Genomic DNA, 15,281 nt, shown 5'->3' on the forward strand with positions numbered 1-15,281 from the left:
GGGAGCTGGGGAAGGGTAGTAGTGGGAGGAGTGTGTGTGAGTAATGGGCAGATGGGTAAGATGGAGCAGGGTGGAAGAAGGAGAGATGCTGCTGGGGGCCAGTTAGTTTCTGTCTCCATATTCTCAATTATCCATTCTGTATGTCCATCACTTTATTCCTTAAGCTGATTGAAGGATTTCATCATGAGGCAACCACAACAAATGCAACAATATATGTTTATTGATTTAGACATGGGTTATATAGTTAGGATCCATGCAAGATTTTGTACTACTGATGTTCGAAGTTCAAAGTTTGAAGTAAGTTTATTATCAAAGTACGTACTGTATTTGTCATCAACGACTACCCTGAGATTCGTTTTCTTGCAGGCATTCACAGTAGACAAGCAAATACAATGGAGTCAGTGGAAAACTAGACACAAAGACTACAAGCAGCCAATGTGCAAAAGAAGGCAAACTCTGAAAACACAGAACAAAACAAATGAGATTAATAGAAATCAATAAATAATAGTAATAATAGATAGATAAGCTGCCGAACAAACAAACAAGTAATAGTGAGAACATGAGTTGTAGAGTCCTGGACAGTGGATCAGTAGATTGTGTTCAGTGTCGTGGTGAGTCAGGAGCTTGCTGGTTGATGGGTAATAGCTGTTTCTGAACTTGGTGGTATGGGACGTAAGGCTCCTAGATCTCCTTCCAGGTGATAGCAGCAAGAAGAGAGCATTTCGGGAGGAGAAGATAGCAGCGCGACGCGCGCATGCAGCTCTCTGGTGAAACTGACATCGCCTCTGTTAAATAGGGGCCGTGGACAATTCTGATTTGACAGAGACAGACGTGAAAGCACAGAGGAACATCTGGAGAAATTTCTGAAATGCCCGGTAACAGCTGCCGCTGTTACTGGGCGATCGAGAATCTTCCGGAGGGAAGGCCCCAAAATCTCCGGCTTTGCCTGCTGCTGGCGACTGAGATTGAGGACGAATCGATCGGCAGAGATGGTGCTCGGTACTCGGTGTCGGAGGGCTGATCAGAACTCGAAGTTCTCAGATGACTCAGAGTCGGACTGTGGTCGGGCATGGCAGGAAGAGTTTCCTTCCTTCTCCCGTCTGCGTGAGATGTGGGGCTTTCGAGAAACTTTGAACTTTTTTACTGTGCTATGGCCTGTTCTTCATCAAGTTATGGTATTGTTACACTGTTGTAACTATATGTTATAATTATGTGGTTTTTGTTAGTTTTTCAGTCTTGGTCTGTCCTGTGTTTTTGTGATATCACGCCGGAGGATTATTGTATCATTTCTTAATGCATGCATTACTAAATGACGATAAAAGAGGACTGCGTGTCCTCATAATCTAATTTCCTGGATGGTGTGGGTCCTTGGTGAGGGTGCTGCTTTCTTGTGACACCGCTCTTTGTAGATGTACCTAATGGCGGGGAGGCTTTGCCTTTAATGGATCCGACTGTATCTACCACTTCTTGTTTTCTTTCTGTTCTTGAGCTCTGCTGTTTCCAGTCCAGGAAATCTAGTCAGGGTACTCTCCACTGCGCGTCTACAGAACTCTGCCAAAGTTTAGATGATATCTCGAATCTGTACAAACTTCTTTAGAAAGTAGAGGTGCTGGTTCATGCACCCCATCCCTCCCCCTCAGTTTTTTCCTCCTGAAGTCAATAATCAGCTCTTTGGTTTTGCTGACATTGAGTGAGAGGTGGTTGTTGTGGTACCAGTCAACTAGGTTTTCAAATTCCCTCCTATATGCCAATTGGTCACTAGGTTTGAATGGCCAGCAACAGCCGTGTTATCAGCAAACTTAAATATGGCATTGGAGCTGTACTTAGCATCAGTCATAAGTATAAAGTGAGTAGAGCAGGGGACTAAGCACACAGTCTTGTGGTGCACCTGTGCTGTTGGTGATTGTGGAGGAAATGTTGTTGCCAATCTGAACTGACTGGGGTCTGCAAGTGAGTAAATCGAGCGTCCAGTTACTCAAGGAGGTGCTGTGGCCTACGTCTTGGAGCTTATTGATTAGTTGTGAGGGGGCAATGGTATTGAATACTGAGCTGTAGCCAATGAGGAGTATCCTGATGTGTGCACCTTCACTGTCCAGATGTTCCAGGGTTGAGTGAAGGGCCAGTGAGATGGCAACTGCTGTGGACCTGTTGTGATGGTAGGCAGACTGGAGCAGATCCAAGTCACTCCTGAGCTGGAGTTGATATGCTTCATGGCCAACCTCTCAAAGCGCTTCATCACAGCGGATGTAAGTGCCACTGGATGATAGTCATTGTGGTAGGTTACCACGTTCTACTTGCACACCGGTAAAACTGAGGCCTCAGACTGCCAAAACAAGAGGTTAAAGATGTCCGTAAACACTCCAACCAGTTGTTTAGCATAGGTCTTCAGCACTTGGCCATGTACAGCGTCTGGGCCGGATGCTTTCCATGGGTTCAACCTCCTGAAGGATACTCTCACTTCGGCCTCAGAGACCAAAACCACAAGGCCGTCAAGGGCCGTGGGAGTTCATGAAGGTCCCTCCATGTTTTGTTGGTCAAAGTGAGCATAAAAGGCATTGAGCTCATCTGGGAGCGAAACTTTGCCGTCACACATGACTTTGCTTTGTAGGAGGTGATAGCATTCAAGCCCTGCCACCGTTGTCAAGCATCCTCCTGTGTCTAGAATGGCCTCTTTGCATGTCAAATGGCTTTATGGAGATCATTCCCTGACCTCTTCTACTTTCCTGGGTCGCCAGACCTGAACGCTACCGATCTACAGAACTCTGCAGATGCCTTGGGCCCCCTTGATCTTTTCAAAGGTTCGAGATGGTCTGACCTCCACAGTACCCTGAACTCAACATCATCGAGGCTGTGTGGGATGACCTGGAGAGACAGGAGCAAGCGAGACAGCCAAAGTCTGCAGATGAACTGTGGCAAGTTCCCCAGGATGCTCGGAACAACATACCAGCTGATTTTCTTTTAAAATGCACAGCGATGTAACTGAGAGAATTGATGCAGCTTTAAATGCAAAGGGTGCTCACACTAAATATTGAATTGATTTAGATTTTTACTGTTTACTGCCCTTTGTAGTAATTTTTTCGATATTTAGACACTTCTCATTTCATTACTTTTGAAAGCAACTTTGCTGTACAGAATGTTTTTACACATGTCTAAGCATTTTGCACAGTACTGCAGATCAAGGTGGATGAATGGGGTCTCCCACTGCTTGCTGAATAGGAGCACATTTCCTTCCTGTGTCATGGTAATATACTGGAGCACTGAGGTCAAAAGTGCAACTAGACGCCGAGGCAAGTGACTAGAACTGTACACACTACTCTACTGAGGCTTACTAAGTTGCCAGAAATATCAGTAGGTCTGAGGATTGAGGACATTTAAGAACTTAGCTGCTTTGCTACCGCTGCTACTGTGTAGTAACTGGAATCTCCGGAGCTGAAGGCCCCAAAATCCTCGGCTTTGCGTGTTTCAGCGGCCGGGGAGAGGTCGAAGGCGCTCGGGAGGCTGTATCGGAGAGGCTGCTCGGAAACTCGGAGTTTTCGGACGGCTGCTTCCAAGGTATCGGCAAGTTGACGGTGCCTGGAGGTTTATGGAAGGGAGTTTCTCCCTTTTGCCGCCTGCTATCGGGGACTCGGGAGTCGATCAACTTGGGACTTTGAGACTTTTATTTACTGTGCCTATGGTCTGTTCTTTATTAAATTATGGTATTGCTTTGCACTGCTGTAACTATACGTTATAATTATGTGGTTCTGTCAGTGTTAGTCTTTGGTCTGTCTTGTTTTCTATGATATCACTCCTGAGAAACATTGCATCATTTCTTAATGCATGTATGCATTTCTAAATGACAATAAAAGAGGACTGAGTGTTCTCATAATCTAAAAATGGGACTTGCTTGGATGGACAGTTTGGTCAGAGTGGATCAGTTGAGCTGATTGACCTGTTCCTGTGCTGTATGACTCTATGAAGAAGATATTAATATAGAAAAGCACGATAGAATAGAATAAATAACTAGCAAAAACATAAACAACTGGGTCTAAGGCCTATAGTTATATTAAGAGGAAAATGGAGACACAAGAGGCGACCGATGCTGGGATTTGGAGCTATACACTAAATGCTGGAGGAACTCAGCAACTCAGGAGGCAAGTAAGGCAGGAACTGAACAGTCGACGTTTTGGGTGGAGACCCTTCATCATCCCAGAAAAAGGGTCTCAACCCAGATCACTGACTTTTCTGCTCAGTTTTAGAGCAGCATGGTAGCATAGTGGTTTCCATGACTGGGACCGCGGCAGCGTAGTGGTTAGCACAATGTTTCACAGTACCAGCGACCTGGGTTCAATTCCCACCACTGTCTGTAGGGAGTTTGTACATTCTCTCCATGACTGTGTGGGTTTCCTCCAGGTGCTCCAGTTTCCTCCCACAGTCCAAAGATGTACCAGTAGGTAGGTTAATCAGTCATTGTAAATTGCCCCATGACTAGGCTAGGGTTAAACTGGGGGATGCTGGCTGGTACAGTTCAAAGGGCAGCTCCGTGCTGTATCTCAATAAATAAATGAATAGTACTATTGCATTGCCCACAACCCAGGTTCAGATGAGAGGGCAAAGATCCTGGGTTAAAACCTGAAGAGTTGCATACACCCAGTGGCCACTTTATTAGGTACACCTGTACAACTACTCATTGATGCAAAATAATTAATCAGCCAAACACGTGACACCCATTCAATGCATAAAAGCATGCAGGCATGGTCAAGAGGCTCAGTTGTTGTTCAGGCCAAACATTGTAATGGGGAAGAAATGTGATCTACGTGACTTTGACTGGGGAATGGTTGTCGGTGCCAGATGGGGTGGTTTGAGTAACTCGGAAACAGCTGACCTCCTGTGATTTTCATGCACAACGGTGTCTAGAGTTATAGAAGAAGGTATGAAAAACAAAAAAAAAATACTGTGAGTGGCAGTTCTGTGGGTGAAAATTCCTTGTTATTAAGAGAGGTCAGAGGACAGTGCTGACAGGAAGATGACAGTAACTCACTTAGATTATGAAGACACGTAGTCCCCTTTTATTGTCATTTAGTAATTCATGCATTAAGAAATGATACATTATTTCCTCCGTTGTGATATCACAAAAACACAGGACAAACCAAGACTGAAAAAACTGACAACCACGTAATTATACATATAGTTACAAACAGTGTAACAATACCATAACTTGATGAAGAAAGTCCGTGAGCACAGTAAAGTTCAAAGTTTCTCAAATGTCCCACATCTCATGCAGACGGGAGAAGGAAGAAAAACTCTCCCTGCCATGCCGACCACAATCCGACTCTGAGTCATCCGAAAACTTCGAGCTCTGATCAGCTTTCCAACACCGAGTACTGAGCGCCATCTCTGTCCGAGCGATTCGACCTCCTTCTCGATCGCCAAAAGCAGGCAAGGCCGGGGATTTTGAGGCCTACCCTCCGAAAGATTCCCGACCGCGCAGTAACGACAGTAGCGGACGGGCGTTTCAGAAATTTCTCCAGATGTTCCTTTGTGCTTTCACGTCTATCTCCATCAAATCAGGATTGTCCACAGCCCCTATTTAACAGATACGATATCATTTTTCACCAGAGGGCTGCGCACACGCGGTGCTCTGCCACCTTCTCCTCCCGAGAATTATTACAATTACGATCTATTACAACAGTGGGCACGTGGCCAAGTGGTTAAGGCATTGGACTAGCGATCTGAAGGTCGTGAGTTTGAGCCCCAGCTGAGGGGACGTGTTCTGTCCTTGAGCAAGGCACTTAATCACACATTGCTCTGCGACGACACTGGTGCCAAGCTGTGTGGGTCCTAATGCCCTTCCCTTGGACAACATTGGTGTTGTGGAGAGGGGAGACTTACAGCATGTCTTCCATACAACCTTGCCCAGGCCTGCACCCTGGAGAGTGAAGACTTTCCAGGCACAGATCCATGGCCTCGCAAGACTATCGGATGCCTTTACAACAGCGGTCTGCTGAAGAACATTTCTGAATGCACAACATGTCAAATCTTGAAGTGGATGGGCTGTGGCAGCAGAAGACCATGACCAAACACCCAGTAGCCACTTTTTTAGGCACAGGAGGTAACGACTAAAATGGCCATTGAGTGGAGATACAACTGTATCTGCTTTTACATCTAATCATATGGAAATTAACTAATTGAACCATAAATCTTACAACTTTGGACCAACTTCAACTAAATGCCCCAGAAGCAATTTGATGCCAATTCTGGAGCTGTTGCCAACAGCTTGTGCCCAGTTCTCTGTGATTGACTAATACAGTAATTGTAAACAGATATTGCACTGTACTTCATGAAGGGTCAGGGGAATTTAAAGTGATTAAAGTACTTGGCTGTATTTCGTGTTTTCATCATCTTCCAGTATCCCTAATCCAACATAAATAACCCCTGACAGTATTCTTTGCCACTAAACTCCCCCTCCAGTTGCAAACTGTACGGCTATTTGCACAGAGTGCAAATGCTGCTTGCGCAGAGTTTGTGCTCATTTCTCAGTGTCCCCACAGAAAGAGTACCACACATCTGGATGAGCATCATAACAGTCAGGAATAAAATAAAACTCCCATTTATTGGAAAAGAGAATCAAATCTACATTCAGCCCAGAGGTGCACCCACTAGTGGTGGGATGGTAGCATAGCAGTTAGCGTAACGCTGTAAGAGCACCAGCGACCCGGGTTAATTTTCTGCTGCTGATTGTAAGGGGTTCGTACTCTCTCCCTGTGACCCCCGTGGGTTCCTCCCAGTGCTCTGGGTTCCTCCAGCATCAGACTCGATTAGTAGGTTAATTGGTCACTTGACTGTAATTGGCGGCATGCAGTTGTTGGACCAGAATAGCATGTCTCCATGCTGTGTCTCAAAATAAACCCTCCACGTAGGTAGAGAGAGGTTAGGGTTGGGCTCGTTCCTTCGCAAGCCCAGTTTGTCACCTGTGATAACACTATAATTTCACTTTATATTCCGTCTGGGTAGCCTCCAACCTGATGGCATGAACATTGACTTCTCTAACTTCCGATAATACCCCACCTCCCCCTCGTACCCCATCCGTTATTTAGTTATATACACACATTCTTTCTCTCTCTCTCCTTTTTCTCCCTCTGTCCTTCTCACTATATCCCTTGCCCATCCTCTGGGTTTTCCCCCCCTCCCTCTTTTCCTTCTCCCTGGACCTCCTGTCCCATGATCCTCTCATATCCCTTTTGCCAATCACCTGTCCAGCTCTTGGCTCCATCCCTCCCGCTCCCGTCTTCTCCTATCATTTTGGATCTCCCCCTCCCCCTCCCACTTTCAAATCTCTTACTAACTCTTCCTTCAGTTAGTCCTGACGAAGGGTCTCGGCCTGAAACGTCGACTGCACCTCTTCCTAGAGATGCTGCCTGGCCTGCTGCGTTCACCAGCAACTTTGATGTGTGTGGCTTGAATTTCCAGCATCTGCAGAATTCCTTGTGTTTAAATTTCACTCCTAGTACTTATGGCCATTGTTAAAAGTGCCTGTTTACAGCTGGTGGTGGACACAGTGCTGAGGTCACTGTATCCATGCCAGCCATTAAGTGCATATCTGTTCCAGTCCCACCTTCCGGCATTCAGCCTGTAGACCTTCCTGCCCTGGTACACAGTATGTCAAGTGCTCTTCCAGATCATTCCTGAAGGTTGTGGGAGTGATTGCCTCCGTAGGTTCTTTCTCAAATAAGACCAAGTGAGGCATTTTATGTTTAATGAAACCTGTGACACATTTTACTGAACTGCAAACCCTGAAAACAATCTAAATGACAATAAAAAGAGGACTGAGTGTTCTCATAATCTAAACTGGTAGATTTCTCAACATTCAGAGAAGTGAGGAACGTTGGCCTGGTGCAGGCAAGATGTGTGGATGTGCTGGGGGCAAGTGTCACCGCACATTGCGTGCCCTTGACCGTCACCCTCTGATGGGCAGATGGGTTGGAGGTGAGGAGGTCTTCTCTTTCCACTGGCCTTCCATGTCATGGCTTCCGGACCCCTCCGGCTGCTCCTTCTCCCTACTTTGAGCAACCCTGGGATGGAGATTCCCAGGAGTTTGTAGGATGTCACATTTCTTCGAGGAAGGTTTGAGCACACGGAGCGTATAATCACACAGCATGGGATAGGCCCTTCTGCCCACCTGGTCCATGCTGCCTAGGTTAGCAAGTTGCGAGAAAGATCCAAGCTGGTCCCATTTGCCACCATTTGCCTTCTAAACCTTTCCAATCCACGTACCTTTTAAAATTTGTTAATGCACATGGCTCATTTACTTCCACTGACCGCTCATTCCATTTACGGACTGCCCTCTTTGCCATTCAGATTTCGGCTAAATCTTTCCCTTCTCACCTCAAACCTACGCCCTCCAGTTCCCGATTCCTCAACCCCGCGAAAAGGAGTGAATGCAAAATAGTCTTGAACCATCTTCTCTGTCTGCCATCTCCATTCATTTCCCATGACTGATCTTGGACTTAAACCCTCCTGGAGAGCTGCTCTGGACAATATTGATGGTGGCTGCTGGTGGAGATCACCAGGGAGCAAGGCCAGCACACAGTAGAACTCTGATTTTACACAGCTCACTACACAACTGTGTCTGCTGCTTCAGTATTACTACCGTGGATGCTGTGAGAATTCTTTCCCTCCTGGGCCTCCTTTTCTACATTTGTGCCCAAACCAGATCACAAAGGATTTAATTAATACTTGTTTTAAACGAAACCAAATTGTTGAATAAGTAGATAAGGCATTAAAAAAAGCTGTGCTGTGTGCATTAAGTTGCAGGGTGCACCACAACACAGGCCCTCATCAATCTCAAACACATGTTACAAAGATGCTGATGTTTCCTTTCCATTTCTGGGTAGAGAGAGTTAGAAAGAGATAGGGAGATAAAGAGGGGGAGAGAAAGGGTAACTAAAGACAAGAGAGAACGAGGGAGAGTAAAAAAAAATGGGGGTTTGGTTATCGGCATCATCTTGAGAGAAAAAAGGGAATGAGAGAGGGTTTGTGGTAATTGGGGCCCCCGAAGGAGAACGGATTCCTCCTGTGTTGATATGGGACTGCTACATTGTAAACAGAATCTGCAGAGCAGCTGAGTGCAATTTAAGTTATAATGAAGAGGTACCAATGATTGCTAACTCTACAATGAAACCGACATCGCCAGCTCCCTGGAGACCACGTATCTGAGTAATGGAAAGAACCAGGTCAGAACGGTCCATTCTTTTCTGTGGTGGATATTCCGTCCATTAAAACTGCTATTAAAAATAGGAAATAACTCATTAGCACAACAGTTGTTTTTAAATGTAATTACTCTGAGGCAGATAAGGAGAGTTATAGAAGCACAGCGCAGAAACAGACCCAGTATGATGCTAGACCTTCTCCACTATCCAAAAGATGGCAGGTTCTCACAGAAGTGTGATAATGTGTATCCACTCAAATGAAGATTTTACTTTATTGGCTATTTCTAATTAATTTATGAATATACAATTAAATGATAAAACTGTGTAATTATTATTGATAATGGTTCTTGAAGATAACTCCCCTCATCTACTTTGTGTTATGTTAAACCATGTGAGCCACACAGACTTGTACTTCCCAAGTGTCTGCCACCAGGTGGCAGTACATCACCAAGAATGGTAGTAGCTCAGTCTTCGACTTGCTAGAAAATGCTTGTGGTTGCTGATCTGTCATTAACTCTCGCCAGTGCCAGGCCTCTGAATGTGAAAATGCTGGCTGGGATGCATTAGTGGTTTCATAGAGGTGAACCTCAAATCATGTTTTAAAATTCCTTTCTTTTGAAATGAGGGCGTTGCAGGTAAAGTCATTACTACATGCCCATCCATGATTGTCCCTGTTCAGAGTGACTTGCTGGATTGCTTCAAAAGTAATTAAGGATTGGTCACTTTGCTATAGCTCTGGAGTTATCTATAGACCAGAGCACATAAAGATGGTATGACTCCTCTCTGAAGGGCATTGAAGAACGAGATGAGTTTTAATCAGAATCCTATTAGGGATTTTATCTGCTCAAGCTTTTCAATGGAGACTCCACAGCAGTGTGGTAAGACTCGTGGTGTCATGGAGACAATTCAGCCCAGAACCAGATCAGCAAGTCCTCACTGACCATCAGCCACCCACCTGATATTATCCCCTCTTTCTCCTCAGTCCCCCTCAGATTTTACCACCCACCCCCACACGGGAGGGAATTTACAGTAACCACTTAACCTTTCTGTCTGCGCATTTTCAAAAGAGATTAGAAAGCAGAGCACCCGGGAGAAACCCATGTGGTCACAGGGAGAACATGCAAATCCCTCATAAATAGCACCGGAGGGATCGAACCCTGTTCTTTGGTGCTGTGAGGCAGCAGAGCTACCTGATTAAAGGCCAGTTAATCTTTTTTTCATTATGTAAGCTTGCAGTATCGTTTTAAATACTCAGAAGCATTTTTTTTTCAAATGATTTTATTTTTTACTGTTTAACTATTAATACTATTTAATTTTAATAGCTGTGGAAGGCTTCTGAGAAACGTAACCACAAAAGTTGGAGTTTCATGCTGAGGGTAGAACGTTTTCATCGGCCAGCACAGGCCTTTCAACTGTCACCTTCAAGGATTAACACAGCCCAGCCCCAGCGTTGGTCAACTGGGCGGGGCTTCAATGGAAGAGTCCTGAGGACCTGGGAGCAGGTGAAGGTTCAAGGGTCATGTTCTGCAGATTTCAGGATGTTAACAAGGAACTTTGGTGCTCCAGATGATTCTGGAAAGCCCCGAACTCCTTCCAGCAAGTCACCTCTTCTCAGGTCAGTCCATGGAAAGAAACGGAAGAAGTTCAGGGTAATACAGTGGATGATCGATACCTCACAGCACCAGGGACAGAGGTTTGATCCTTACCTCATCTTCTCCATCTGACCATGGTTATCCTGTTCTCGCCTACATCTAAAATAAAAATGGGATTCATGTTGACCTGGTGTGAAATGGGTGGTTAATGCTCAGTGAACGTTTGGGACTGAGAACCTTCATCAGGACAGGAAAGGAAAGAAAGCCCTCTTCCTTCCAGTCCTGATGTTAGAGTCTTAACCTGAAACGTCAACCATTTACAGTATTTCCCTTCCTAGGTGCTACCTGACCTGCTGCGTTCCCCCAGTAGTTTATATGTATTACTGCAGGGGTGTCTAATTCTGTGTGGGCACGTGGCCAAGTGGTTAAGGCATTGGACTAGCGACCTGAAGGCTGTGAGTTCGAGCCCCAGCCGAGGCAGCGTGTGTGTCCTTGAGCAAGGCACTTAATCACACATTGCTCTGCGACGACACCGGTGCCAAGCTGTATGGGTCCTAATGCCCTTCCCTTGGACAACATTGGTGTCGTGGAGAGGGGAGAGTTGCAGCATGGGCAACTGCTGGTCTTCCATACAACCGTGCCCAGGCCTGTGCCCTGGAGAGTGAAGACTTTCCAGGCGCAGATCCATGGTCTCGCAAGGCTAATGGATGCCATTACTGTCTAGTTCAGTTGGCTTGGCAGAACAAAATGTTGGAATCAATTCCATTTTCACACATTGCACATTTGCCTCTTTCACTGATATTCAATGAGCAATAAATATTGGTTGCAACACAGAACATAGAACAGTACAGATCAGTACAGGTCCTCCAGCCCATGATGTTGTGCCAGCCCTTTAACCTACTCAGGATCAATCTAACTCTTCCTTCCCACATACTGAAGCTCTCTATAGGTCTACCTAAATTTTTCTTAAATGCCCCTAATGCATCTGTCTCTACCCCCACCCTGGCAGGTTGTTCCATACACCTACCACTCTTTGTGCAAAATACCTGCCTCTGACATCCCGCCCCCCCCCCCCACAACTACTTTCCTCCCAACACCTTAAAGTTATGCCCCCTTGTATTAGCATTTCTGTCATGGGAAATTATCTCTGGCTATCTACTTCTTCGATGCTTCTTACCATCTTGCACACATCTATCAAGTCACCTCTTCTTCATCCTCCTCTTCAAAGAGAAAATCCCTAACTTGCTCAACCAATCCTAATAAGAAAAGTGTTTAAATCCGGTCGGCAGTCTGGTAAATCTTCTCTGCACCCTCAAAACAGATGGCGGAAAATCCAGCAGTTATGTTAAAGTCAGACCAAAGTCTCCAGCACAAGAATCTAACAGAACCCAGAATAAAAGTGTTTTTTTGTTGCCAGTTGGAGCTTACCACAGCCCATGTTACATTCTAGGAGTGGGACCAGACTCCCTGAATCAGACAGCAAGGTGCAAGCACCATTTCAGTCCTTCATGTCGAAGTGTTCTTGTGATGGCCGGAGACCTCTCCACCTGGGACTCCTCAAACCAGCCAGCCTTAGAGTCAGAATCAGATTTATTATTACTGATATATGTATGAAATTTGGTGTTTTGTGACAACAGTACAGTGCACAACATATAAGGTACTATAAGTTAAATAGATAGATAGATATAACACCCAACAAGCCGCATTAGACTTGTATCTGGTAAAAACAGTTGGACTTCTGCAGGCTTCAGTGCTTCCATTCAATATCTTTAAAATGCCTCTCAAAACTCATTTAGTGGAATGACTGAAATGTCGAGCCAGTGTCCAATTCCATTTTAATTAATTTGCTGTTCACTTCTGGTGGAAGCTGTATTGCTTGTCTATTGTTGGTTTTCACATTATACGTCTCAAGGATAGTCAGTCCTGTGTCCCTCTCATGGTCATCAGATTTTTCATCAACAGCATGAAGATTAGTCCTCTTTTCGAAGCTCCAAATTGATCTTTTTTATCGTTATCTCATCCCTGTGTAGTGCATTTATTTTTGTCTGTCCAACATGCTCTTTGAATGTGTCTGGCTTTGTCACACTTTCTGCAAGTTTTGCATTTAAACCTGCTCTGGGCAGATGTATGTGAGCCCCTGCTACAATGGTAACACAATTTGTTCAGTCAGGCAGACCACCATCTAGATGCTGCAATTTTGTTCACATTCTTTCATTTCCACTGCAACTCAACTGCATCTCTGTCTGCAGTTTCCACTGATACAGCTATTTCAACTGCTCTCTTAAAGGTATGTTGTGTTTCAGTTAAGATCTGTGTTTGAATGTTTTCTTGTAAGATTCCACAAACTAAATGATCTCAGTGCATCATTAAGCCCATCACTGAACGGACAATGCTCGGACAATTTCTTCAATTCAGTCACGAAAGCTGAAATGGACCCCCCTTCCTTTTAATTCCACTTACGAAACTTAAAGTGTTCTGCAGTCAATAAAGGTTTCGGTTCTAAATGTTCCTGTATTTCTTTCATATCAACAAAGCTCATTTTAGCTGGTCTGGTTGGAGCTGTTAGACTTCTAAGCAATTGAATGCCTTTCAATCCAATGCATTTAGCAAAATTGGCACTCGCTTTTCATAGGCTATTTCATTTGCTTCGAAATACTGCTCAATTTGGTCAGTATTCAATACCTTGTTATCTCTTGTACAATTGAATGTATCAACCTTTCTGATGTAGCTAGCCATTTCTGTTTCTTTTAAAAAAAATTATGATCATTATCACCAGGTACTCACTGTTTATGAACCTCTGAACTTATCCGTTTTCTGCCTTTTTTTAAAACTCAGCTGCATTCGTCCCTTCAAAAGAGGCGTATGCTGTGCTGTTTTCTTTTAATCATACAGTTTTTTTTAACTTAAATGTCTTGCTACGCTTCAACAGGTAGGTAGTTGTCTCGTGTTCGTAAAGAATTAATTAAAAATGAATTTAGAAGTACAGATATGAAGTAAAAATGTGCATAAATGCATTAAAATCCAGCATGTATTTACAATGCAAGCATTATTATAGAAAGTGGCTTCAAGTGTTTGCAGTGCAGCGACAGAGGGGAGGTGAACTAGTTTGGTTGATCAGATTAACTGCCTGGGAGAAGAAACTTTTAAGAAGGCGTGGTTCTTTTGCTTAATAGCCCTATAGTGTATTCCAGTAGGGAGCTTTTGGAAAGGGCAGTACATATGTGTTACCATATACAATCTTGAGATTTGTTTTCTCGTAGGCATTTACAGGGAAAACAGAAATACAATGGAATTTACAAAAAACTATGCATAAACAGACAAAGACTGACGAATAGCCAATGTACAAAAGAAGACAATCTATGAAAACAAAAAATAATACTGGAGAACATGAGTTGTAAAGAATCCTTGAAAATGAGTCTGTAGATTGTAGAATTAGTGCAAAATATTGAGGATTGATGCTATTCATGTTGGTTCATGTGCAATTGAAACACATTGTGGTATTTGAAACAGAGCAGAGATTTGTAGTCTGTTGAGGGCCGGATCTGTGGCATTCAAAACAGGTGATCCAGCACTATACAACAAGTCTAGGTACAATGTACAGAAGGTTATTTTAAGAGCGAGAAAACAATTCCGAAACAGTTAAGTTAGAAATGGAATCGGATGCACATCAGCTCCTGCAGAGTTTTTTTTGCAGGCCATTACTTTCTACAGGCAAATACTGACATCATGAATGGCTGTGATGCTTCACATCCAGATGAGTTCAACACCTTTTACGCACGCTTTGAAAGGGAGAACAAAACTCTACCTGTGCAAAAACCGTGCGAGATCGGGTGACTCTGATCTCCATCTCCAAGGCCAAGGCCAGAACATCTTTCCTGAGGGTGAACCCTTGCAAGGCATCAGGCCCTGACGATTTGAGCCTTAAATCTTCTTTATCTCCTCCGTCTTACCTGGACTGGCATATGGCACGGACAGGACTTCCGAGAAGATCACTTTGTCAGTTCAGTTCCTCAGCTTCTCTCCTAACTCTTTAACTTTGTCTTGCAGAGCTGACAGCCTGCCCTTACCTACATCATTTGCTCCGATGTGGTCAATGACTACCGGATCCACCCCAGCTATAGTCAGGAGCTTATCTACTCGTCCAGGGAGATCTCCTACTTGTACTCACAGTAGGTAACGCGCCGTACGAGATTCCTTGTCAGTACAGTTCTGATTCTCAGCCCCCCTGATAATTGAGTCCCCTGCTATCACTACTTCCTTTTTACACCATTCAGGTTGAGGATTAGAGAGGGCCCTGTGGGGTCCTCTGTCCTGCCTACCACCTCAGAGGTTTCATTGTCATCGTCGAGCGTCACTGGATGTTCAAAATGGTTGGACGCTCCCAACTCTGGGGTTGCTGCCCCCAGCCAGTGTGTGCCTTTTACCCTGTGCTTCCTACCCACTGTCACCCCCCTCTCCCCACCCCCATCTCTTTCTTTCTGGTCTCTATTATTACGCATTA

This window comes from Mobula hypostoma, chromosome 27, assembly GCF_963921235.1.
Source record: "Mobula hypostoma chromosome 27, sMobHyp1.1, whole genome shotgun sequence".
Lineage (NCBI taxonomy): Eukaryota > Metazoa > Chordata > Chondrichthyes > Myliobatiformes > Myliobatidae > Mobula > Mobula hypostoma.